The sequence below is a fragment of the Eumetopias jubatus genome, unplaced genomic scaffold, assembly GCF_037043125.1.
Source record: "Eumetopias jubatus isolate StellerSeaLion01/CBP00866 unplaced genomic scaffold, mEumJub1_p1.0 scaffold_7, whole genome shotgun sequence".
Taxonomy (NCBI): domain Eukaryota; kingdom Metazoa; phylum Chordata; class Mammalia; order Carnivora; family Otariidae; genus Eumetopias; species Eumetopias jubatus.
In genome coordinates this window covers 114,834,263-114,859,860 of record NW_028274813.1, presented here as the reverse complement: position 1 = coordinate 114,859,860, position 25,598 = coordinate 114,834,263, and the positions used below count along the sequence as shown (strand labels likewise).

Here is a 25,598-nt window from a genome sequence, read left to right as displayed (position 1 = left end):
AATGATTTTCTACTTTTTAAAGGTAGAATTTATTCATTCAACATGACTTTTATGGGAGTAAACACTGTAATCCATTGAAATGCAGGTTACATAATTGATACAATATTCATCTACAAAATATCCTGCAGCTGTAAACATGAATGAAGTAGATCTAAGTATATGGAAAGATCTCCAAGATACAGAAGTACACTGAAAAGGCAAGAAATAGGGGCGCAACCCAAAGCCAACAACTTTGTTGTCTACTCCGGGGAAATGAGGGAACTCCCTATATTTTCTAATTCACGACTACATATTTACCTCTGACTACATCCATGGGTACTTCCTTCCCTCAGAAGAAAGAGGCCACTCCAGGAAAAATCTTGTGTTCTTAGGCAATCTCCTGTCTCTACACAAAAGCCTATTCCCTCTATTAGTCCTCTCTCTACTTCCACAAGCTTGCTCTTAACTTGTCCTTTCTCCTACCACCTCTGTATATATGCATGTTCAAGCCCCTCCCCTTTTAAAAAAAATACCTTACATTCCCTTCTATGTAGGACCCTAAACTCATTCTTCCCTTTCTCAGTTAAACTTTCACAACAGTGGGGACAGTCTCTACTTGAGGCAGTCTCTTCATCTCTCATTCACTGCTCAACCTACCACAATCTTGCTTCAGTCCCCACTGCTACTAAAAAAAAAAAAATACTCTTGCTGAAATCACTAAAAGATGAAACCTATAGGCATTTTGTGACCCTTATTTTACTTCATCTCTTTGCAGTACCTGACACTGCTGACTGCTTCCACCCTTCTGAAACTCTAATCCCTTGGCTCCTACGACTTATCTCTTTCCTGTCTCTCTACTATGTACTGGAAATTCAAAAATAAATATGACAAAGTCCCCGACTTCAAGCACAGATTCTAAAATGAGAGAAATACATGCAAACAATCACAACACAGGGAAAAAATACTATGATAGTGACAGGTACAAAGTACTATGGTAGGTTTGTAATGGGGAAAGAGAGGGAGCATGCATTTTAAGGAGGAGGAAACCAACATGGACAAAGGCACATGTATAAATTAACATAGTTTGTACAGGGAATTTAATGGATAATGGTTGAGCACACAAGTTTTGAAAACAGTAATCTGATTCTACCACTTACCAGCTGAATGAAGATAAAATAACAGTCTCTATCTCACAGGACTATAATGAAAATTAGACACTATATATAAAGCACTGAGCATAGGGCCTGGCATACATAGAAGTCTCAATAAATGTTAACTCCTTCATGGCAAAAACAGTCAACAAACTAGGAATAAAAGGAAACTATCTCAACCTGACAAAGGACAGTTATAAAAAAACCCTCAGGTAATGCTGAAAGACTTGAGAGCTTTCCCCCTAAGATCAGGAACAAGACAAGGATGTCTATTCGCATTACTTCTATTTAACATTGTAATGAAGATTTTAGCTAGGATGCTTAGGTAAGAAAAAGACATAAAAGGCATCCAGATTGGAAAGGAAGGAATAAAACTATCACTATTTATAGATGACATAATTTTATATATAAAAAATTCTCACTAATATAATAACAACTTAGAACTAGTAATTGAACTAATAGTTCCGTGAGTTTGCATGATACAAAAATCAATTATATTTCCATACACTAGCAATGAACAATCCAAAAATTAAAGAAAACAATTTCATTTACAATAGTATCCAAAAAATAAAGGGCTTAAGAACAAATTTAGCAGAAGTAGGAGACATACACTAAAAACTATAAAACATCATTGAAAGAAATTAAAGAACATATAAATAAATGGAAAAACCTCCATGTTCACAGATTGGAGAACATACTATTATAAAATCTCCAACCTGATTTACAGATTCATAATACAAATTCAACATAATTCCCATCAAAATTCCAGCTGGATTTTCTTGCTAGAAACTGACAAACTGATCCTAAAATTCATATGGAAATGCAAGGGATCTGGGAAGAGCCAAAACAATCTTGAATAGGAAGCACAAAGTTGGAGAAGTCACATTTTATGATTTCAAAACTTCCTGGCATAAGGAGAGATGTATAAATTATTGGAATAGAATTGAAAGTCCACAAACAAAACCTTACATTTACGGTCAACTGATATTCTTCGAGGGTGCCAAGATAATTCAATGGTCTGTGACAACTGGATATCTGAATGCAAAAGCATGAAGCTGAACCTCTACCTAAAACAATACACAAAAATTAACTCAAAAAGGGGGCACCTGGGTGACCCAGTTGGTTAAGCATCGGACTCGATTTCAGCTCAGGTCATGGTATCAGGTCAGGAGACTGAGCCCTATATCAGGCTTCACACTGGGCATGCAGTCTGCTTGGGATTCTCTCTCTTCCCCTCTCCCTCCACCCCCCCCAAAAAAGTTAACTCAAGATGAATCACAGACCTAAATTTAAGAGCTCATATTTAGAAGAAAATATGAGTAAATCTTCATGAACTTGAATCAGGCAATGGTTTCTTAGATATAACACCCAAAGCACAAACAACAAAAGAAAAATAGATAAAATTAAAAACAATTTGTGCTTCAAAAGACAATATCAGGAAAGTAAAAAGACAACTCACAGATTGGGAGAAAATATTTGTAAATCATGTATTTAAGTGACTTGTATCCAGGATATCTAAAAAACTCTTACAATAAAAGGGTAAGTAACATAATTTTTAAATGGGCAAAGGATTCAAATAGACATTTCTCCAAAAAAGATATATAAATGGCCAATAAGCACATGAAAAGATATTCAACATCATTACTCATTAGGGAAATAGATATCAAAACCACAGTGAGGTTCTTCCCAACTTCCCATTCACTAGAATGGCTATAACTTAAAAAAAAAGATAGTAACAAATGTAGGTGAGGATATGGAAAACCCGGAATCCCCACACATTGCTGGTAGAAATGTAAAATGATACGGTCTCTTTGGAAAACCATTTGGCAGTTCCACAAATTGTTAAATATGGAGTTACCAAATGACCCAGCAAATTACACTTTTAGGTATACACCTAAAAGACATGAAACCATATGCACACAAAAACTTACACACACAAGTTCATAGCAAAAAGCTTAGTTAGAATAGCCAAAATGTGTGTGGGGGGAGGGGAGGAAGGAATGCAGAAACAACCCAAATGTCCACCAATTGATGAATGGATAAGCAAAATATGGGTGTGTATGCGTGCGTGTGTGCGTGTGTGTGTGTGTGTGTGTGTGTGTTGAGGAGTCTGGCTCCTCACCAAAAACTTAAAATCTCTGTATGTAATTTTCCAGCCTGACTGTAAGCAATTACAAAGACTTTACCTGGCAGGCCTCACATGGGAAAGCTGTCCTACCCACCTCAGACTGGGCACACAGCCAGTGCACTGCAGTCTCTGAAGACAGCTGTAGTCAGGAACTCAGGCCCCCTGGTTGAGCATGTTCTTAAGCATGGCTACATTCCTAGACCAGGACCTAGACCTCATTCAGAAGTCTGTCTACCTGTGGCCTTGAGCTGAGGCCTTTCGTCATGCACCTCTGCTGAGGCCCTCTCATCAGGGAGGAAACACTGAAGACACTTTTTCTCTACTCTGACTCCGTGCTTTTCGATCCCAAGCCCTTCCACCTCACTCTTGAACCAGCCCTGGGTCCATAAAACTGCAGTGAAACGATCCACCTCCCACCTCTGTACTGATCCACCTGAGTGGGACAACTGCACTTTTTGAGGTTTAACCTCTTGCTTATACTATCTTAGTAAGTGAATAAAGGCTCAACTATTACTTTTATGCTGGATCACTGTTTTTAATTAGCTACACTGACACCTGGAAGTTCAGGTCTCTCTATCGCCAGGTCACCTGACCTGACACTCAAAAAGGAATGTTATTCAGTCATGAAAAGGAATGAAGTACTGATCATGCAAAAACATGGACAAACCTTGAAAACTTTATGCTAAGTAGAAAAAATGAGTCACAAAAGACTGCATATTGTACAATTTCATTTATATGAAATATCCAGAATAGGCAGATCTATAGAGACAGAAAGTAGATTAGTACCTGACAGTAACTGAGTGGAGGGAGGAATGAGTGGTAACTGCTAACACATGCCAATATCTCTTTGGAGTGATGAAACTATTCTATTTTTTTTTTAATTTTTTTTTTAAGTAAGCTCCACACCCAGCACAGATCCCAACACGGGGCCTGAACCCAACAACCTGAGATCAAGACCCAAGCGGAGATCAAGAGCTGGATGCCTAACTGACTGAGCCACCCAGGCACCCCTGCAGTGATGAAAATATTCTAAAATTAGATTGTGGTGACAGCTGTACAACTCCATAACTACAACTAAAAAAACCATTGAATTGTACACTTTAAATAAATGGGTAAATTTTAAGGTATGTAAAGTATTTCTCAATAAAGTTGTTTTTTAAAAAATGTTAGTTCATAACATTCCTAGAGCACTAGTGAGATGGAAAACTGGGTAAAGAGATTCTACTGCTCTGTAAAGGAGTTTGTAAAATATCCTTTAAGCAATGTAAAGGTACTGAAGGATTTTGAGTTTCGGACGGACATGACAACATTCATCTTTTAGAAAAGCAATCTCATGACTGTGACAAGAATGGCTTAGTGAGTAGCTGGATTCGAGGTGGAAAGACCAGATGACAGACTGGTTGCTTAAAAAATTAAAAGATGAAGAGAACTGGAGCCCAGACACGTCAGAAAAGAGAAAGGGCTATGAGCCTATCTTTAGAGTAAAATGCTATTATGGAAACTTTCTTTCTATAAAAACCAACTACTAACATACTAAAGGATATGTTCTTATTTTATAAGCCCCCCAAACAGAGGTAACTACAGAAAATAATCAAGTCCAAGAGAACAGAGTGAAGAAAACTCCTAATAACTGACTTACTAAAATAGTTACCAGTTGTTGAAATCGATGACTTAACAAATTAAGGATCTGTCTTCAGGAATATCAGATTAGAATGTCAGTATCATTCTCAAATGTGTGTCAGAATAGCAGTGTGAACTCTATCTTTGAGTATAAAAGAAAAATTCCTTTGGAATTACAATGGAAAAATTCACTCAAAACTACTATAATCACTAGAACCCGTTTCATTTCCTTCAATCAAATGTCCTACAAACTAAAAGTAAGCATGCTACATATGCAGCTTTATAATAAATAATATTTACCTATTAAAGTCTCAGAGGAAAAGACAGTTGGCACTGCCTTAAATTTTTCAAAAATAATTCTTTCTCATTATAAAATATATTTTATAAGGCAAAAGAATTCAAAAAATATCTCACCTCAGGTTTTTAGATGAATCCACAAAGAAATGTTTACAGCATAAGTTCCAGTTCAGGCAGATATCTGAATTTAAAAAAAAAAAAAGAAGAAGAAGAAGAAGAAGAAAAAGAAGAAGACATGGTCAATATAACTAAATCTGAGTAGGGAACTTAATTTTTTCAGTAGAACCCTAACTTGATCATTTACTCACTAAACTTTTGTGTTCAAGTTGTGTTTTACAGATCTGTAGAATGTCAAGAATCTTAATTCTGCCAGACTCTCTATTGCCTTTTTTTTTTTTAAGATTTTATTTATTTGTCAGAGAGAGAGAGAGCACAAGCATGGGAAGCAGCAGGCAGAGGGAGAAGCAGGCTCCCCACCGAGCAAGGAGCCTGATGTGGGACTGGATCCCAGGACCCAAGGACCCAAGGATCATGACCGGAGCAGAAGGCAGATGCTTCACCAACTGAGCCACCCAGGTGTCCCTCTATTGCCTTTAATTAAACTTAACAAAACATATACTGTACTAATGGGGGTGGGAGAATGAGGGGAAGATCAATCCAAGAAAGATACTTTTCTTTCACCAGTTCAAGTCTTCAAAAGAAAGGCATTTTCTAAAAGTCTGTACTCCCTATAATAATCCCACCATCATGACTGCCCATCCTCACCAAAAACAAACAAACAAACAAACAAACACAAAACCAGAATTCAAAAATCTGGAAATATAAAAGTAAAACAACAGTATATGTTTATAAAGCTTAAGTAAAAGGAAAGGTTAAATAAAACTGGCTAAAAAACTATGAAAATGTTTATCTACATTGGCAAAGAAAATCTAATTAAATTAAGATATCATCTTCTATCAGTGAAATTAGAGTTGTTTTTTAAGTAAGATGCTAGTCATTAGTGCTGTCCCAGTTCTCCTTCCCAGACTCACAGGATTGCACTTCACTGCCCTTGTTTCAACTTAGGTGTGGCTACATGACTTGCTTTAGTCACTAAGAAGTATGTAAACGTGATATGAAACATCAGCAGGAATAAGCTTTAGGAACCAGTACACAACTGGAAGACCTACCCACTACAGTAATTATGGAAACAAGTAACCAAAGCAGCTTTGATCAGGCTGATACACTACATAACTCCAAAGAGAGACTACCACCTGCTGATATGTGTTTGACATTAACATGAGCTTTGTTGTAAAAAATAAAATTTGTTGCATTAAACCATGAGATTTGGGGGAGTCTTTGTTACTACAGCATATTCTAAATTATACTGACAGCTACAAATGACAATGCAATATAACAAATATTACAATAATAGAATAATGCAATATAATGGGCATCTTTGCACACTGCTCATGGTAGTATAAATTGGTAAACTCTTTGGAAAGCAATACACAAGAGCCGTAAAAAGTTCAAACCCTCTGACCTAGTAACTACTCTTCCAGAAATCTGTCCTAAATAAAAAATCCAAAGACCTAGATCATAGCCCATTTATGACGGCAAAGAAATGGAAATAACAAATTAAATGTCCAAATGATTAGTTAATAAATCAGAATAAGAAATAATTAAAATTAAATATCAAAAATGCTTAAGGACTTATAGGGGAAACTGTGTGAGGGGCATATATGGGAACTCTATGTACTGTCTGCTCAATTTTTCTGTATACGTATAATCTATAGTGACAGAAGGCAGATCAGTTGTTACAGGAGCTGAAGGTCATGTGAAAGAATTGACTGCAAAGAGACTTAAAGAAACTTTATGTTTAACAGTATTTTATTGAGAACCAGAGCTTGATCCTAGAATGAGTCTGAGGTTTTATTAATTTATTCTTTCAGTATTTATTGCATGCCTCCATGTACAAACAGCATCCTACACAGCAGAGGTATGGTTTTGCACTGGTTCTGTTTCCCCATGGTTCAGCTAGATCTGCTTTCAAGGGGCACTGTAGCCAGTAAAAAGCACCGACAATCTACAAACCACACCATTTTTTAATAATCTTTACATTGGCAAATAACAGGTAGGTCACGATTACTTTTAAGAACTATTTACATTAGTGATTATTTGTTGACCCAATCTTTCTGAAAATAAGCTTAAAATTTCCACTACTGAACATGTATCATCTACAACATAAACATGTATCTGGTGTTTTGAATTCATGTATTCTGAATTATATGAAGGTGTTTATAAGATTATATGCATCATTAAAAATTTTATGAATTTTGAGCATTTACTTAAAGGATTAAAGGTTTTTCACAACTATAAAAATGGCTAAAGTGTCTAAAACTTCAACTAAGAAATTGTAGAAAAATATAAGTGAAACACAAAGAAATATATGTGACAATGAAGACAAAGCATTAAGCAAAGAGAAGAACAAAAAGTATTAGGTCAGTCAAATAAAAACAACCAAGGCATATAACTAACAAGTTTTATTCAACAAGAAAGGATATAACACAGGAAATACTTGTTTTAGCAATAAGCATAGCAATTCAAGACAGTGGGGACTGGAGTTAAAAAATCAAAAACTAGGGGCCTCTGGGTGGCTCAGTCAGTTAAGCATCTGATTCTTGATTTTGGCTCAGGTCATGATCTCAGGGTCGTGAGATCAAGCTCCACATCAGGTTCCACGCTGCACATGGAGCCTGCTTAAGATTCTCTCTCTTTTTCTCCCTCTACCTCCCTAAAAAATAAAATCAAATCAAAAAATGCGCTAACTTCTCATGATAAAAAGATCTGAGATAAACACTTGCAAGAACATTAGGGGAGTCTAATCCAGAAATGATTTTCAAGCAACGGGCACAGAGATTAAATCACTATGTTTAGTTACAACTGTTAAATATGTTGCTTTCTCAGGTCTGATGTTTGAACTTATATGTTGTATCCAAAACACATTAAACTGTTCATAGTTTAAAATAAGATACAAATAAATTACATTATTTATACTAATAACCATTAAGAGTACTAGAACAATGTGTGTTTATCAGAGAATAGCTAGTAAATATGAGTAAAACAGCCTTAGACGTTAAGGATATAACACAGGAAATATATGTGTGTTAATCAGAATACAGACGATAAAGATGAGTAAAATATTTAAGATATTATAGCGTTTTCAAGGCACTTAGAAATAAAGGACATAGGTTGTGCTGTGCCCCATGCGATGACAGATCTGGTGACTTCCTCTGTGCTGAAAAGTTTGCAATTTAAATAAATACTGCACGGTGAAAAAAAAAGAAATAAAGGACATAATCTGAACCACAAGATTATTTAGACTGTAAGAAAAAGAATGGAGACTTCTTAATATATACTACCTTCCTGACCCTTAGAAAATATAACGTAAAAGAAGTCCATAAAAATAGATGGAAAATACTATCACCAAGCTGGTCTTGATTTCTAAATTCTAGAAACCTTAAGTAATAACTGCCCCCAATCAACTAAATTAAGGGTCAACCTACAGCCTGGAGACCAAATCCAGCCCAAGCCTGTTTCTGTCTGGCCTTTGAGCTAAGAATGGCTTTTACATTTTTAAAAAGTTGTGAAAAAACAAAAAATAAAATGCAACAGAGACGGTAGTCACAAAACTTAAAATATTTACTACTCACCCTTTACAGAAAAAGTTTGCTGCCCTCTGAACTAACAATTTATAAATGGGTGAAACCGGTCTTAGTGGTGGTTCTAACCCAGAGACTTAAAGTGTACCATGGTGTCACAGTATATTAGAACTGGAAGGCGGCTAAGACCATCTTTCCTCCCCATCATGTTACAAAGAAGGTTACTTAAAGCCCAGAAATGACAATCTTCCAAGTCTACTGTCTCCTGAATTCAATGTGCTTTACATCCTATCACAACACTGGCCCTTTATTGGGGTAATTTGAGAATAAAAGAAAGGTTCAGTAAGAGTAAGTGCACTCCCCTTCAGCTCTCCACTGAGCCCCTCCTACCTGAGAATAATCAATTGACCAAAGTGAGGCACAGATAATCTTCATATTTGACTAGCTCAGCATCAAGGGTCATTTCCTACTTTCTCAGCTTCATCTCCTTCTCACTCTATTCATGTAAGCAAAATAAGCAAATGAATCTACATAACATTCCTGAAAAAGTATCTTGTTATTTTGGTCCTGAAGACCTAGGTTTATGCAGTTTCTCTCCTTTGGGCAGCTTCTCCCTTCTCTACTAATGCAAATTCCTACCATTCTTTATGCCCAATTCAACAAACATGACACCTTCAGAAAGACAATCCAATAGGAAACACAGTTCAGATACACACACAAAAATGTAAAAGATAAATATCCCCAAAGTTGTAACTAGAAATTTCTGGTAAAATGTAACCTCTGAGGGAAATGTTCAGCTTAAGCCTTTGGGAAAACCTCTGAATAAGATGTTAATAGACATAAAAAAAGTTTTTGAGATTGGTTGCACAACATTGTGATTACACATAACCCCAATGAACTGTGCACTTTAAAATGTCTAAGATGGTAAATTCTATGTTACATATATTTTACCACAATTAAAAAAAAATTAGACCACAGAGCAAGATCATAATGGTACAGGGAGCAAGCACTTGCTTATATTATAAGAAATTGAATGTAAATTTAAATTGTAAAAGCTAAATACCTATCCTACAGCAATGGTTTTACATTTACAAGTACCTTAAAACTAGGCAATGTGGGGAATTGTGAATATAATAAGAGAGTTGCCTAGGAGATCAAATCCTATAAAATAAAAACAGCCTACATCTAGAAACCCCTAACTTCTGGCAGCTAGATAGATGAATGTCCACAAGATTCCAAACTCAAAAAAAAAAAAAAGTCACTAAAGGACCGAGAGAGGAAAAGGTGATATTCCAGGAAGTGGATTAATAAAGGTACAAAAGGGACAATGAGTGATGGAAAGGATTCTCATCATCTTTTTGTTTCCCTAGATTTGCCTCTAGCCAATTAACAGCAAAGAATGTCCTTTGATGCTAAGGTAGCGGGGCCACCCATGATAGGGTATAGGTTACCAAAATCTACAGATGGAAATATGCTGGTTAAGGTAATCAGTACTCAAAGTAGACGGTCCATGCCTTGCTTAAGTTTTCAGATAACTTTTGTGAACAACAGCAAAACTCTGCAAAACCAAATATAAATTCTGTGCATTTAAGGCTGAATCTGAATTTTATTTTCATAAAATTAACCACACCAAAAGGGCTGGAAGTTACTACTTTTTGATTATTTTGTTTTCCTTTTTACTGAGTAATTTTATTCTATGAATAGCAACCTTTGCTATTCTGTTCACTCCATGCCTAGGGCCTAGTAGATGCTCTCTAAATGCCTGTTGAATTAATATTGGGATAAAATATACATTTCACTTAAAATACTCCTCCTTTCTAATTATACAGAGTAACAGAAAATAGACAGAAAATAAATAACATTAATTGAAAATGTAAAAATGAAGCCATCCAAAAACTTAAATCACATTTCAAAACCATCTTTGAAGCAAACTGCTCACAAAAAAAGTCAAACCTTTATTGCACCCTTTGTTGTAACACTACACACACACACACACACACACACACACACCCATCAAGACAGTCATTTTTACCAAACATAGCTTGAAGGAGAAAATCACATAATTTGATACCCAGAAAAATGCAGTTTTCTTTCATCTTTGTATTCCACACAATTCCTGGCACACAGTGGATGCTTTCAAATCATTCGTTGAGTTGAATAGTCACAGAGAAAATATTTTCTCTGCTGTCCATGTGACTTCATTATATTTCAAAGGTGTGAGTCATCAACTCTGGCAAGAAAAGCAGAACTTACACCACTATAAATACTTGACATATTTCAAGAGCTCTCAGAAATTAGAAGAGAGATCCATACATGTATTCCCTAAATTACACAAGTATAAGAAGATACATCATTTCACTGTTGTCAATTTGCTATATTTAGATGGCTCTGAATTGAATTATTCAAGCATATACAAATACAACCTTGAAGGGGTCCCCATACTTGCTCCTGACAGTCTGGAAACAAAAGCTGCTATTGAGATAAAAGATGACAGGCAACAGGAATCTGACAGGCCAGTAATTTACTGCATTTTCTGCACATCTGAATTTGTAGGCCTCCATAGCCATTAAGCAAAATTAGTTTCATAATGCCAGCCAAAAAGCCTCATAGGCAACAGTTTTATGTCATTAAAAGAACTACCATCCTCAATCTGTTTGAATTTGTGTTTGCTCATTAGAAGCCTCTCAGTGAATTGAGAGAGAGGTTTTAATTGCACTCTTGCTCTATCCATGTTTAGTACAGCCCTGAACTATAACAAATTCCTATTCTCCCTTCTTACACCTAATGCCTAAAATACTTCAGATATAGTAGAAGAAACTAAGCAGTCTAGCAGTTCTCTACCAAAAATGGAGCAATTTCAAAGTACAAATGTGATCTTAATATATATTTATTCAGCTTAAAAAGCCAGGGTCAGACCTCTTCCCTCTCGTGCTCTCTATCTCTCATTCTCTCTCTCTCAAATAAATAAATAAAATCTTTAAAAAAAAAAAAAAAGCCAGGGTCAGAGAAAAACATCGTCATCTTCCTTCTCTCCTACTTGTTAATCTCTGAATCCACAATGCTATCTCAGGCTCCAATGTCTTTGCACATGATATTTCCCCTCAGCTTGGTAGGAACCTCCTCCTCAAATCTGACTACGGTGAATTTCTGCTAACTGGTTTTCCCAAAAAAGGTTTGTGTAATCCTTTCCCTACGTACCTTCTACATACATCCATAAAGACTTCTCAAACTGGGTTAACTCTGACTCTTACAGTCAAAGAACTGAACACCTCTTGGCAGAGTTAATATTCAGCTGGTACACACTAGCACAGCCTTAATGGATGAAATACTAAAATACTTCTGAAATAATATCTAGTAAGAAGTCACTGCCCTGAACTCCATGGCCCAGTCTTACCACCACCACCAAAACTCAGCAACAAAAGCATCAAAGCCCGATACAGTATAAAAGATGGAGGGGTCCTTCAAGACCCTGAATCCAGTGCTATGGCCATCTTGATTGGTCGGTGCCTGTGTTGTAGTGAACGTTAAATACTGAATAATCACCCCTGCCTCTTTATGCCCAAAGCCTAGAATACTACCTAACTTATAGCAGATCTATAATGTACTATTAATTCTTTGTCAAAATAATGAATACCATTATTCATTTGATATTCAATGATCTAAGGCCAGTGGGTATACCATCAAAACTATACAAAAACAATAATCAGACTGGCAAAAAAACCTAGGTCCTTAAGTACAAGGTAGGAAGAGTAAACAAGTCTGCCTATTGCCTATTCCTATTTTCTTGCCTTTAGCCTCTGATAAAATAAATGCATAATTTGATAATGTGGGCCAAAATCTCCAATGTGATCACTTATACAGTGCAAGATTCAAGTATGTTTTATGCTATTAAATGAAGATTAAAACAAAGTTCCTATAAAACCAAAGAATTTAAGAATGCCACCAACAGTGATCACTGAACTACAGTCAGTGTCTTGGACAGGTATCACTAAGGAAAAACACAAATGATTAATTCAAACAGAGGAAAAGGTAAGAATGAAAAGAGTCAGTTAATTATGAATCATATGTCTAATTACAGGTTTTGCTAGGGGCTTCAGATACTTCTAATTAGTTTTAGTTGGTATATTAATTATAAATAGAAAACCACAGAGAATTTTCTACTCATAGGAATTTATTGAGTATGTAAAATCAGATTTTAAGTTATCATTTTTATAACTTAATGATTAAATATTCAATAGTGCATGATAATTATTTTGAAAGTCATCAATAAAATATACATCACATTAAAATCAAGTTACACAGAACAGAGCACTACTAAGGTAGTGACAGAATCTTTTAAAAATCCAGAAGGATGGGGCACCTGGGTGGTTCAGTTGGTTAAGTGTCTGACTTCGAGTCAGGTCATGATCTCGCGGTCTTGGGATTGAGCCCTGCGTCATGCTCAGTGCTCAGCGGGGAATCTGCTTGTCCCTCTCCCATTGCCCCTCCCCTCCATTCATGCTCTGTCACTCTCTCAGATAAATAAATAAAATCTTACAAAAAAAAATCGGGAAGGATAAGGTATGTAGCTGAAAGAAGGATGAATACGCAGAATGTTGAACTTATAATTGGTGATATACTAATCATTTCAGGCTATTCACTTTCTGGTAGAAAAATCATGCTTCAATCATGCTTGCTATAGAGAGTTTCAGAGAGCTATACAATGAAAATATTAAAACCAACCACAAAGGGAACAATAATAGCAACATCTTCAAAAAAAGAAAAGAAACTTAATTATCTAATTTCAACACTGTCCCATTAATCTAACATCAATTTTTAGTAAAACAATGCTGTACTACACACTGTGCTAATGAAAAATTCTAGAAGGTGACAAAATCTTAAACAAGAAGCATCATGTGTTTATTCAGAACAAATCAAGGAAGGCCAGCCTGATGTTTTTTTGTAGAAACAAGAGACAAGAAATTAGAAACAAGAGAAAAATAAAGACCATAACATATTTTAACAAAAGCTTTGAAAGTGTCACTAATTCTACTTTGAAACAACCATGTAAATTACCTTGGCTATTAGCACTATTATATGAGTTTAAACAGAAAATGTTCACAAATAGGCAAGTAATAGTAACAGTCGCTACCATTTATTAAGTATCTATATATTATACCAGACAGAATGCAAGCTTTTTTACCTAGATGGCTAATTTTCACAACCACCTTACCAGGCAGGTAACATCATCCTTACCTTACTGACTGTGAATTCATGCTAGAAATAATCTAGCCAATGTCAGTGAGGAAGTGGAAGAGTAAACACTCAAAGTACTACTCCATACACTCTGTGCTGGCTGCTATACCCCACTGCCTGAACAGATGGTCTCAACGGATTGGAGCAAGCCAATTTAGTAATGAAGCTCTATGGTATATTAGCTGTTCTAAACGGATGAAGTTAAGACGTCATGAAGTTTAGTATCCCAATGGATATACCCAGCTGAATGTCTAAGGAAAACAATATAACTTAGTAACTATATTTCCGACCCTGATTTGGGAAATCAAGGATGTGGCCATCAGCTTATGGGCTGTTGCAAAACTCTTATCTTCATTGAACACACTTTGATATAAATGATAAAAATTACTAAACATTTAGATGCAGAAGTAGTCAAATGCTGAGAAGGGGGAAAATCAAGTAAGAGACTCCAGTTTTTATACCTTTAGAATCTTCTATAAAGAAGTTCTAAATGGGATATAAGCATTCATGACAGAGAAAGATGAGAACCAAGATCCATGGTCATTATAAACAAGAGAATCAGAAATTCAATCAGGACAGATAGGATGACAGGAGAGAGAGGGATAATAGGATAATAAAAATAAATGAGAGTTCTACGAAAAGAAAAGTACTGGAAAAGAACATTTCCTCAGGTTTTGTGAGCACCTGTAACAGAGAAGAAAAGAAAATTTACTGCTGATTTTCAAAAGGCAGTTATCTCAAATCTCTCTTCCCAAAAAACTGACCATAAATAAATTGATATGTAAAAAATTACTACACAGCTAACTAATAAGGCACACAAACAAATGTCTGATGAACAAGTAAAACTTTGGCTAAATGAGGATTAAAAGTGAAAATGCAGAAGAAAAGGAAAACTAAGGGGAAAAAGTTGACCTTTCTCCAATCTCCTTCTCATGTAAACTGTGCTTACTATTTCAGAATACAACTCCCCGGTGAAAAATCTCCTCCTTATATTGTGCCCCCACAAAATACCTCCTCTCCTAAAAGGCCTTATAGCCAAATGACATCTTCCCTTACCATGAACAGCCTCTTTCTAGAAATATTTTCAATCCATCTACAACCCAGAGGATATCATGAGGACCAACATTTCCGTTTCTCCTGGTTTTCTGAATTGAATATTAATGTTTCATCAGCATAATGAAAAATTTTAAGTGTTTTTGATACAGGAACCCTGATGCAATAAGGATACTGTATACCACAAATACAATTTTAATTTTGAAAAACACAGGCATCCTTCACAAAGATGGAGCCATTTGAAAAGAGGTTTTTTTCAAAAGACATTGCTACATGAGTTATTTTGTATCTTTTATTTTAAAGAAACCGCACTTTTAACAAAAACTATTATTTATAACTCTTTAACCTCGTGATCACCTCTCACATCTACTGTATCACTTGCTGATTCAAACATCATCTTAGAGCCCAACTCCTTTACTTGACCTAATAAAACTTGCTGGGCTCGCACACGTCAGGACAGTGCATGGTATATGTCCTCTGACACACCAATGCTACGGCTGAACAAGCGTGCATGGTATATGTCCTCTGACACACCAATGCTACGGCTGGACAAGCGTGCATGGTATATGTCCTCTGACACACCAATGCTACGGCTGGACAAGCGTGCATGGTATATGTCCTCTGACACACCAATGCTACGGCTGGACAAGCGTGCATTGTATATGTCCTCTGACATACCAATGCTATGGTTGGACAAGTTGAGACCAAGGGTGACCTCTTCTCCCCATTATATACCAAACAACTCGCCTATAATTTGACATAAGAGTTTAAAAAGAAAAATTTGCCTGCCTGTCTTATTTCCTAAAACTATAAGCTTCTAAGGACTACACTGTATAGCAATACTATACATATTCTCATAAAAATGATCCTATTTCACTTGTGAAAAGGTCAGCCACAAAAGTGTTTTATGAAGTATCTCATTTCTTCAGCAAACTATTAAAAGATGATCTCCCTTTCTTTGACATATATGGACAAATGTAAGTCATTGGCAAAGGTTAAATGAAATGGTCCACAGAAATTCTTGCTTCTGAAATCAATCAGAAGTCTTAGAGGACAAAGCTGCATGTCTACAAAGAGAAAAGACAACCCGAGGAAGGTAGGAACTGTGGAGAGTTGATTCCTGGGAGAAAAGAGCCACGGGTGCTACTCAGGGGAGGGAGCTCTGATCTCACAGGGAGTATCCAGAGAGAAGGAGAAGGAGAAAGAGTGGGGGGGGGGGGCGGGGGGTAATGAAAACACATTCAGGGGACTGCACAAGAAAACTGTTCCTCAAAACCACTGACTGGGAAAAAGGAGAGGATTTCAATACCGCCAGTTTTTTGTAACAGTGGAGCGCAGAGTCTTAAGTTCTGGAGGTCAGAGTCATAGGGTCGTATGCCCCAGTGCTCCAGTGGGGAAGATGGGTAGAGCCCCAGTAGTGGGCAGCACAGTCTGAGAATCCCCTGGGTCACACAGGGAGAAGTGGTTCCCCTGCTTGGAGTGCATTTAGTAGAGATGATATGACCTCTCACTGAGCAAAGGACCCTGCAGGCACAACTGAGCTGCCCTGTTCACCAGTATTGGAATAAACACAGCAGCTGAGGGCAGCAAACCCTGACACCAGCTGCGTGTTGTGATATATCATAAACTCCAAAAGGCTGCACAGTGGCGCAACTGTATTCTGGGACAAGCTGGCACCGGCCACAGTGCAGCGAGACCCTCCCTCAAAGGATCAGCACAGGGCTGCCCTGTGGGGGTCCCTGAAATATGGGGTTCTGATACAGCCACACCTGAGCTAAAACAAAGGAGTGCTATACCGCCTGGCAGGCGGACAGCTCAGTCAAGGACAGAGTGAAGGCGGTGATCTGACAGAAGCCAAGGATAAAGGAGGGGTGGTTATCTGAGCATCTATGAGGGCTTCCTGAAGAGTGGTGGGCCCGACATTCCCAATCCAGGGACAAGAAAGCAGACAGAAGCCATTTTCACCCCTCTCCCACCAGCACTGAACAACTCCAGTGAGCTAAACAGCGTCACCAAGGGGAGAACAGAGCCACTACACCAAGCCCCAACCCCCTGAGTACTGCAAGTGCATCTCCACTAGGGGAAGTCCACAGGAGAATCAGAGCAACAGGACTCTCCCCCAGAAGACCAGAACAAATCTCCTGCCAGCACCAAGTCTAATGATCATAGAGTGCTCCAAAGCTTCAGCTCTAGGGGAAACAGGATCTAGTTTCCCTTGGGTTTTTTGGTTGGTTGGTTGGTTTTGGTTTTGGTGTTTTTGGATACAGAAAGACCAATTTTTTTTATGTTTTTATTATTATTTTTATTATTATTATTTTTTAAGATCTTTTTTATTTATCTGACAGAGAGAGAGCACAAGTAGGCAGAGAGGCAGAGAGAGCCGGAGAAGCAGACTCCCCGATGAGCGGGGAGCCCAACATGGGGCTCAATCCCAGGACCCTGGAATCATGACCTGAGCCAAAGGCAGCCGTTTAACCTACTGAGGACCTAGGCGCCCCTTATTATTTTTAATTTTTAATATTTTCTTTTTTCTTTCTTTCTTCTATCAAGCTTCTCCTAACAAGTAGACCAAAACACATCTACCTTCATTATTTTTTAAAAGTTTTTAAATCTTTATTTTATTTTGCTTTTTTTTAACTTCCAAAATGACAAGATGGAGGCATTCACCCCAAAAGAAAGACCAGAAAGAAATAACGGCCATGGATTTCATCAATACAGATATAAGTAAGATGTCTGAACTAGATTTTAAAACAATTTTAAGGATACTAGCTGCACTTGAAAAAAGCATATGACACTAGAGAATTCCTTACTGCAGAGATAGAAGAGCTAAAAACTAGTCAAGCCAAAATTAAAAATGCTATAACTGGGATGCAAAACCAAACGGATGACATAACAATGAGGATGGACAAAGCAGAGGAATGAATCAGTGACATACAAGATAAAATTATGGAAAATAATGGAACTAAAAGAAGAGGGAAACAAAGGGAATGGATCACAAAGGAAGACTTCGTTTTTAACCAGCCCTACAATATTAAGGGGGACTCTTTGATTGGGGGGGGAGACCAAAAGCAACAAAAATTACAAAGGAACAGAAAACATCACCAGAAACACCAACTTTACAGGTAACACAATGGCATCAAATCCATATTTTTCAATAACTACTCTGAATGTAAATGGATTAAATGCTCCAATCAAAAGACATAGGATATCAAAATGGATTTAAAAAAAAAAAAGACCCACCTATATGCTGTGTACAGGAGACTCATTTTAGACCTAAAGACATCTGCAGATTGAAAGTGAAGGGATGGAGAACTATTTATCATGTTAATGGATGGCAAAAGAAAGCCAGAGTAGCCATACTCATATCAGACAAACTAGATTTTAAACCAAACACTGTAACAAGAGATGAAGGGCATTATATCATGATTAAGGGGTCTATCCATCAAGAAGATCTAACAATTGTAAATATGTATGCCCCTAATACAGCAGCACCCAAATATATAAAACAATTAATAACAAACATAAAGGAACTCATTGGTAATAATACAATAATAGTAGGGGACTTTAACACCCCACTTACAGTAATGGACAGATTATCTAAAAAGAAAATCAACAAGGAAACAATGGACCAGATGGACTTAACAGATATACTCAGAACATTTCCTCCTAAAGCAGAATACACATTCTTCTTGAGTGCACATGGAACATTCTCTATTCTAGAGACCCACATACTGGGTCACAAATCAGCCTTCAACAATACAAAAAGACTGAGATCATACCATACATATTTTCAGACCACAACACTATGAAACATGAACTCAACCACAAGAAAAAATCTGGAAAGACCACAAATACGTGGAGGTTAAAGAATATCCTACTAAAGAATGAATGGGTTAAAACCAGAAAATTAAAGATGAAATAAAAAGGTACATGGAAGCAAATGAAAATGAAAACATGATAATACAAAACTTATGGGATGCAACAAAAGCAGTCTTAAGAGGGGAGTATATTTCAATACAGGCCTACCTCAAGAAGCAAGAAAGTCTCAAATGTACAACCTTACCTTGCACCTAAAGGAGCTGTTAAAGGAACAGCAAATAAAATCTAAAGCCAGCAGAAGAAGAGAAATAATAAAGATGAGAACAGAAATAAACAATATAGAAACAACAAAACAGTAGAACAGATCAACAAAACTAAGAGCTGGTTCTTTGAAAGAATTAATAAAACTGATAAACACCTAGCCAGACTTATCAAAAAGAAAAGAGAAAGGACCCAAATAAATATAATCACGAATGAAAGCGAGAGATCACAACCAACACCACAGAAATAAAAAGTTATAAGAAAATATTATGAAAAATTATATGCCACTGAGCAATTTGGGAGAAATAGATAAATTCATAGAAACATACAAGTTACCAAAACTGAAACAAGAAGAAATAGACAATTTGAACAGACCTAATAACCAGAAAGAAATTGAAACAGTAATCAAAAATCTCCCAATAAACAAAAGTCCAGGGCCAGATGGCTTCCCAAGGGAAATCTACCAGACATTTAAAGAAGAGTTAATACCTATTCTTCTCAAACTGTTCCAAAAAATAGAAATGCAAGGAAAACTTCCAAGCTCATTCTACAAGGCTAGCATTACCTTGATGATAAAACTAAAAAGGAGAATTACAGGCCAATACCCTGATGAACATGGATGCAAAAATTCTCAAGATACTAGCAAATCAAATTCAATAGTACATTAAAAGTATGATTCACCATGATCAAGTGGGATTTATTCCTAGGCTGCAGGGCTGGTTTGGTATTTGCAAATCAATCAACGTGATACACCACATTAATAAAAGAATAAGAACCATACGATGCTCTCAATAGCTGCAAAAAAGCATTTGACAAAATACAGCATCCATTCTTGATAAAAATCCTCAACAAAGTAGGGACAGATGAAACATACCTCAACATCATAATGGCCATATACAAAAGACCCACAGCTAATATCATCCTTAATGGGGAAAACCGAGAGCTTTTTCCCTATGGTCAGGAACTCTCACCATTACTATTTAACACAGATAACCAAAAGAAATAAAAGGCATTCAATTCGCCAAGTAAGAAGTCAAACTTTCACTATTTGTAGATGATATGATACTCTATGTAGAAAACCTGAAAAACTGCACCAAAAAATTGCTAGAATACATGAATTCAGCAAAGTCACAGGATATAAAGTCAACGTTCAGAATTCTGTTGCATTTCTATACACCAATAATGAAGCAGCAGAAAAAGAAATCAAGGAATCGATCCCATCTGCAATCGCACCAAAAATACTTAAAATACCTAGGAATAAACCTAACCAAAGAGATAAAAGATCTGTACTCTGAAAACTATAGAACACTTATGAAAGAAATTGAAGAGGACACAAAGAAATGGAAAAGCATTCCATGCTCATGGATTAGAAGAACAAACATTGTTAAAATGTCTATACTACCCCAACCAATCTACACATTTAATGCAATCCCTATCAAAATACCACCAGCCTTTTTCACAGAGCTGGAACAAACAATCCTAAAATTTGTATGCAACCACAAAGATCCCGACTAGCCAAAGCAATCTTGAAAAAGAAAAACAAAACTGGAGGCATCACGATTCCGGGTTTCAAGCTATATTACGTTACGTTGCCATTTGCAACGACATGGCTGGAGCTAGAGTGTATGATGCTAAACGAGTAAGTCAGTCAGATAAAGACAAATACCATATGATTTCACTCATATGTGGAATTTAAGAAACAAAACAGATGAACATATGGGAGGGAGAAAAAAAAGAAAAAAGAGAAAGGGGAAAAAAACATAAAAGACTCTCAAAACTAGAGAACAAACTGAGGGGTGAGGGAGGGAGGTGGGTAAGGGACGGGCTAGATGAGTGATGGGTATTAAGGAGGGCACTTGATATGATGAGCACCAGGTGTTGTATGTAACAGATGAATCATTGAATTCTGCTCCTGAAACCAACATTGCAGTGTATGTTAACTAACTAGAACTTTAATAAAAATTTGAAAAAAAAATTTTTAATTAAAAAAAATAAATTCTTGCTTCTTATAGAGTATGGAATTCAATCATCCAACCACCTGAAATCTTGCTATTTCAAGCTCTTATTTACATTACAAGCCATGTTTAATTAGGGTTATGGTATACAGGGCTCATTTGCTGCATTTTAAAGTTACTGGAAAACAAAATCTTTCCCTTTGCTGACATTCTGAATGCATTTTTAACTCTACTGTGCAGTATGAATTTATAACAATAACATTTTATGCCTTAGTGGTTTTTGGAATGCCAATACCATTGCATACTTATTTGTTGAAATAAATAAATCCTTTTAAAAATCACATTGCCAATTCTCCCTGGCCCCAGAAAATAGACATATCAAAAACTCAACTAGAAAGCAAATAAATCAAGATATATTTAAAATGTTATTAAATGTTCCCAAAGACCAAATCTGGGTCAAACTACAAAAAGACCCTCAATCTCTGCTACCATGGAGAATTCCATTGATTCATTCACATACTATTCATAGAAAAGAGGTCACCAACATGTCTGTTCCCAAGCACTAACATGTTTGCTGAGATAGACTGTGTATGTTTAAGGATTTTGCTTTTCCTCTCCTCATCTTTCTTTGATCTGCAAGAAACAACTCTAGCTCAGCTGAGATGATCTTGAATTTTAACTGATTTGTCTTCAGAGAGAGAAGAGAAAACTGCTTAAATGGGCCTTGCCAAAAAGCATGGCAAACCTCTCCACTGGGTGCCAAGCTATAGCGGCAATGAATTAACCATGTTCAGCTAGGTAACAAGGTGTAAGAAAAAAGCAACCTACAACAGCGTGAGAATCCGAGGTCACACAAACACTTTCTCCAAAAAAATAAAAGTGGTTGAGTACCATGTGTTTCAAATGGAAACTCAAAGATTTTGATTTTGATTTGTCTTACTAAGTCAGACACATCTTCAGAACATCCCAAGCACTCTTCTCCCCATTCAGAGAATATTCCAGAGGTTCTATGAAACCCAAACAGACAGCAAAATGGTGCTGTGGATTTTTAAATTAAGGAAATAACATGATGAAAATTGTGTTGTAAGGTTAATAAGCATGACAAGATAATGTGGGACTGCAGTTGGGAGATAATGAAAGCAAAGAGACCACCTCAACACAAGATAATAAATGGTCCATACAGAATAAAGCAATGATTGTTGCAATAGTAAAGAGCTAAACCTGACCCTGCCAACAAATTTCACCTTTTTCTATCACAAATTCAGTTCATCCTGGGAATAAGATGGATACAAGTAATCATTTTCTTAATTTGCCTCACCAAACAAAGGGGGCCTGAATTTACTTGTGGGGTCCTAAGGTCTTCATTTTCCACCCAGGCTACAGAGTGCCTGAAATCCAACCACCAGGAAATCATCGTGTTCAATTACAACACCCTACTATCCTGGCATTTTCTTCCAAAATACCCTAGAAAAAATAATTTCAAAAGTACTTATTTAGACACCACTGCTGTGTTGAGGTCAATTTGCATGCTTGCCTGCCTTCATGTGCATCTACCCCATCCTCACCCCCACCTTGATAAAAAGGGCCTGGGCAAAAACAAAGGTCCAAGAACCTAATTTTCTCTGACCTGGAAGTGAGACTAAAAGAGATTAGATGCTTTGCCAAAATTAGTAAAGAAACCAGAATCAGAACCAAAAGTTTTAAACTCCTTATCTCAGAGCTTTAAGATAACCTTCATATTTTCTCTGCTTTGGGATAAAATATGAAAAAAAATTCTTCCTAACATAATAAGAAAATTCATGGAGGTTCCAAACTAGACTCCATCCTCCTCTTTTTCTTTTACATTAATTGGGCGAGAGTGGTAATAGACACAGCTAATAAATCAAAAAGGATACTAACCCAAGCTTCCTTCAGGGACTCCCTGCCATCATCAGAACAAAGCTGTGACTCTATAGCCTGGTAAATAATGCCCTCAATATTTAAAACCCAACAATCCTTTCCAACCTGATCCTTCACACCACCACTTTCTACCTCCTTATTCATCACTGTTTCTATTGAATACCTAGAGATGACCAGTGTTTAACATCCTCTCATACCTCCATGCCATAGCTCAATGTATTTTTTTTTAATAGAACTTTTTTCCCTTGCCTGCAATGGCTATGTTAAGCACACATTCTTCTCTTAGAAATAATCTCCTGATACCCTCCCTCTTGGACCCTGAAACACATTCCGCCCTAACCGACACCAAGTCTGATTTAGGGTCCTTTATTTCCCCCTCTCTATGGTAAAATAAAGGGTATTATCAATTTCCAAACAAGTGAATGCCTGCCACATTATAGGTGCTAAAATGATCATTAGTTCCCAGTTCTGTGTTCTCTCTATGGAATGTATTCAATCTACTCCATTAGGGAGATATACAGCTGGGGGTTTTCCTTCTTCTATTTTGATTTGTTGTCTAACAATCCTCAGTGTTCTTCCTATTAACCTAACAGTTTTAAGTACACTTAGAATGTGGCTACTAACTTCTTGAAAGGGAATCCAACCAAGATTAAACACAAATAGAAGGTTTTCCATATAGGGCTCAATGGATCAAACTGATCAAAAAAATGAACTTTTACAAATAGTCATAATGCTCTTAAAATAAAGGGAAAAGATCTTTACTTAGTATGTTCATTGTATCTATTTGGAAAATGTATTCATTAAACAGCTTATGAATGATTGAAAAGTTGAAATACAAAATCATCTTATTTCATTATTTTAAGTAGAGAAGGACAGCCACATCATAATAGGAAATATCTGCCTTGAAAAGAAACATCAGAGTTAAAATTTGCAACATTTGATTCCACATTCTCTTGGATAAGTCTTGGATAAGTCTTTTTAAGTGGGATAAGTGTTAAAAAGATACATCACAATCTGATAACCACACTTTTCAGAACCCTGTTCAAAACTTTCCTCCTAGGGATTCAGATTGAGGGCTGCATGGCATCCTGATGCCATTAATGTAAAAGAAACATAAAGGAAGTTTTGAGCAAAACACCATCCAGTTAGAGCCTCAAACTGGTCACAAACCCCAAATCTGTTGCAACCCCATATACAGTACATGTTTTTATAACACTAGGTTGAGGGATTTTACCAAGTGAATGGTTTAATAAGAGCACAAAAATGTGACCTAAAATAAAATACTCATATGGTATTAAGAACTTTGGCCAATCTATTTAACCTTTTCTATTTCTTAAGCTCTAAAATGTAGCTGTAAAGTTTCTATTTCAAAATGTTTTCTAAGCCACTTGGTACACCTCATGTCAGTTACTCCTGCTCTAAAACAGAAGTACTCACTGAGGCGAAACATACTTGGAATTAAACACTATAAAACATAGATTGCAAATAAAAACATTAGTCAACTCAAATCAGAAAGTTAAATTCTGGGGCGCCTGGGTGGCTCAGTTGGTTAAGCGACTGCCTTCGGCTCAGGTCATGATCTCAGGGTCCTGGGATCGAGCCCCACAACGAGCCCCACATCGGGCCAAGGAGCCTGCTTCTCCCTCTCCCTCTCCCTCTGCCTGCTACTCTGCCTGCTTGTGCTCGCTGTGTGTCAAATAAGTAAATAAAATCTTTTTTAAAAAAAAGGTTAAATTCTAACAAAATGGTTCATAATTGTACCTCAATAATAAAGATATGTTAGTAAACTCATACTAATTAAAATACAAAGAATATTTACCTGGGGGGGTTATGTAATGTAGAAAATAAATGAGGTATTCTAAAGATCAGAGTGAAGGAAAGCACAATCTAACTGGAATTGAAATTCGGCACAGGAAAAAAAAATGCAAGCTCAAAAGAGTATTATATTTTTGCCCTTTACCTTCGCTCTTCCCCTGTTGCCTGCTGCCTATTTTAGATGTTATCATGCAGAGGAAATAGCAACAATGCCATTTTCCTTCCAAATGCAATCCAGTTTTGGCAAACTTAAGGCAGTATATCAGTTAAAAACAGAAACTCAACCCAAAATGTGATCTGGTAAAAAACTGCTTAAGTATTGAGTAGTAGTTCCTCTCTTGAATGGTACTGAATTTTCCATTTATCATTTTTAAATGTCAAAGAAAACTAAAATATGCACATGTAGCTGAACAAATAATAGCTTCTAAATTAGTAATACATTATGCAAGACTCTTGTTAGCATTCACTGAGAGCAAAATCATGCCATTTTGGAAAGAGAACTCCTTGTGAGAGTGGTTCTTAGTAGTCTGTGATATTTCAGACCACTGCTTTTATTTTTATATAAACACTATTGTGACTCCTCTAAGTTAGCAGGCAATTTTGCCAGAAGCTTAAACAGCTGTTTTTATCACATGAGTGCCTTCTTCACTGGACCCTCCACCACCGGTCACTTCTTCACTGGACCCTCAGCATCAAGAGTCTCAACCTAGGTCTACATAAATAAAGTTTTATTGAAACACAGTCA

The 25,598-nt window shown here is 36.6% G+C and overlaps 1 protein-coding gene across 3 annotated transcripts in view; it reads right to left on the bottom strand.

The window, feature by feature from the left end:
• Nucleotides 1–25,598, bottom strand: part of PEAK1 (pseudopodium enriched atypical kinase 1) — a 335,997-nt gene that overhangs the window by 282,650 nt on the left and 27,749 nt on the right. For 2 of the 3 annotated variants that reach the window (XM_088024907.1, XM_028092663.2), the window contains exon 2: nucleotides 5,293–5,356. The exons of the other annotated variant lie outside the window; for it this stretch is intronic. The gene's annotated coding sequence lies outside the window, so the exon portion shown is untranslated. The remainder of the gene's footprint in view (nucleotides 1–5,292; nucleotides 5,357–25,598) is intronic. 3 annotated transcript variants of the gene reach the window in all.